Genomic DNA, 2,660 nt, shown 5'->3' on the forward strand with positions numbered 1-2,660 from the left:
GGTGTGCCAGGTCCTATTCATTCCCTCATTCCTGGGATTTAGCATATCAAGACCTGGGTAAGTCAAGGTCCTATTCCTTCCTCATTCCAAGCACTGGATACAGATAAGAAATCTGTACTCATTATGGCCTCTGACACTTTGGGAGGCTATTTCCAGGGGACGGCCCTGCCAGTCACCTGGGACTCAGCTGACATTAACTTAAAGGTCATCCATGTGCATTTCCCAAGGGGCCTGCTACAGTTATTAATGATCACTGTGTAATGAATTTTACTCATCTTTTCGTTATGCAAGATTCACCTAGCCACTAAGATAATATCTGGAGGAGAGTTTTTTATAGAGCTGTGTGAAGCTGTTGAATAAAGAATGACTGAACTTATCCTACAGAATAAAAAAAGCAATAATATATAGCTATTTTAAATATGATTATATACTATGAACTTTCATTCATTCATTCAACATCTTTTTGAGTGTCTAAAAGTCAGACAATATGTATTAATGCTAAAGAACATTATAGTTTTGTCTTTGTAAAGGTGGGGTTTAGTCATTTTTCATACTATTTTCTTTCTTAAATTCTTCTCTGAAAAACAAAACAAAACACATTTCATCCTAAGGGATTCAATACAATAAATATTTAACGCTTAGGATGAAAATGTCTTGATGCACAACAGATTGACCAAGCCTTAAATTAGTAATGAGATACCTTATTTTCACAGGGTCCACTTGAGCTACAAGATTTCAAATAAATTATTTCAATATCTCCATTATCTTAATGATAGAATAATATCTTTTTTAAAAAATCCAAAATGTGTTTTTTGGGATGGTTTTCCATTCATCTTGATTTGAGGTGCTCTTAGTGCTGCTTCCTTCTGAAGGAATATCCTTCTATAAGCCTTGCTTTTCCTCCTGTTGGCTGACAGAGAATAGTAGAGCAACCAACACACAAAACTGCTGTTCATGCATGGCTAAACACCATGGTGATTTTATAGTATCCTGGGCATTTTACATCCATGAAGTAGGAATCGGGGTTCTGCACCAGGTAGTTCTTGGGTTTCCTCTTCTCTTCTGGAGGAGGATGGACAAGATCCTTAGTGAGAGGGATTTTGTCATGGGGAGGGCGTCACTGCCAGAAAGGCCACAATAATATCTTGAACCAAGTATTAACCCTGGTGTACAAAGGAGTTCTGATCTTAATCTTTAATTAAAAACATTTTTTTTTTCACTAGGGATCTGGTGAAAACTTTTCAATAACAATGAGACTAGTTCTTCGTTCTGGCCTGGCCATGATTTCTTTTTATTTGGCATGTCCCATGTTATGCTGATACTTGATTATAATGTGTCTTTCCCTTCATTCCTATCCCATGCCAGTGTGTACTGGGATATTGCTTCCTTTTAAGTGAAGCCTTTCTTAGTATTTTCAGAAATTTCTGTCTCCAAATCTATAAGTGGTTAATGTTTACTTTATGTATCCAAACTTTATTAACCATGTTCTCAAAGATGGCTGCTCTTTCCAGTCCTTTTCCAGACAAATACCACTCATTGCCCTGGGAGTGGCATCTCTTTCTGTTTCTGTGCCCAGTGCTATGGCTTTGCTTTCTAATCTGAGAATTCTGTCCTATAGGAGCATCATCATCTTGCCTTGAGGTGATATCTGGGACAGGATAATGGGTAATATGTTTTATCTCATGTCTTTTGGCAGGTGGAGTAATTTCCTTATTAAGGTCCCAGTTTACTTAACTAAATAAAAACAGTGACTTTGAAAGATTTCTTGATTTATTTTAGGGGTTGGCAAACTATAGTATCTTTTTTGTAAATAAAGCTTTATTGGAACATAGTCTTTTCCGGTTGCTTTCAAGCTACAACAATGGAGTTGAACACTGAATAGTTGTGAGAGAGACTGGGTGACTCACAAAGCCAAAAATATTTGTTATCTGGCTTTTTACAAAAAATTGTTGATCCTTGATATAACTAAAATAGGAGCATTTCAATTTAAAGTAATCTCCCATTGGTAGAATGTTTGAGTCATTTGTGAGATTTAGATATATCTACATCTTATGTAATAACATTATATATATTATATATAAATTATAATTAATAATAACAATAACAACAATGCTAAAAATGGCTAACATTTATTTATTTCTTAAAATGCATTGGACATTTTTCTAAGTTATTTACATGTAGTAATTTATTTAATCATATGATGAGGATATTAGGTTTAGCCCCATTTTTTAGATGAAGGAACTGAGGCTTTGAAAGTAAATTACCCATCTGAAGTTACCCTGCTGGTAATGGGTTATCCAGAGACAGAACCCTGGATTATGGGAGCACGATTGTGTGTACTTTATTTTTCTGTCCTGTTCTCTAGATTTCTTGACGTTGCAAACATCCTGTGTGTCTATAAATCAGAGGGATTGCTGAGGAAGAGAACTTCCTGAGGCAAAACAAATTTCTGAGGCCCTAACTCTAATAGAATAATAGAATGATGTAGATGGCCACCTGTTTTTTCTTTTCATTTAGTATTGTTGAGCTCCAAGGATTTTAAAGAAATTACCTCAGTAGCTCTTACTTCCTTAAGGGAAGTGAAATTTTATCCAAAATCTAACAGCTGAGAAGTTAGTGCATGCAGACAAAATCAATTGTTCAAGATGATACTGTAATTC

General features: G+C 35.3%; 1 pseudogene across 1 annotated transcript; it reads right to left on the reverse strand.

Moving 5' to 3' along the window:
• Window positions 1–850: 850 nt before the first annotated feature.
• Window positions 851–1,009, reverse strand: LOC311618393 (small ribosomal subunit protein eS27-like; annotated as a pseudogene). The gene has a single exon. The product of its transcript is annotated as a small ribosomal subunit protein eS27-like (transcript).
• Window positions 1,010–2,660: the final 1,651 nt, after the last annotated feature.

This window comes from Pipistrellus hanaki (assembly GCF_964339955.1).
Source record: "Pipistrellus hanaki genome assembly, chromosome: 2".
NCBI classification, from domain to species: Eukaryota; Metazoa; Chordata; class Mammalia; order Chiroptera; family Vespertilionidae; genus Pipistrellus; species Pipistrellus hanaki.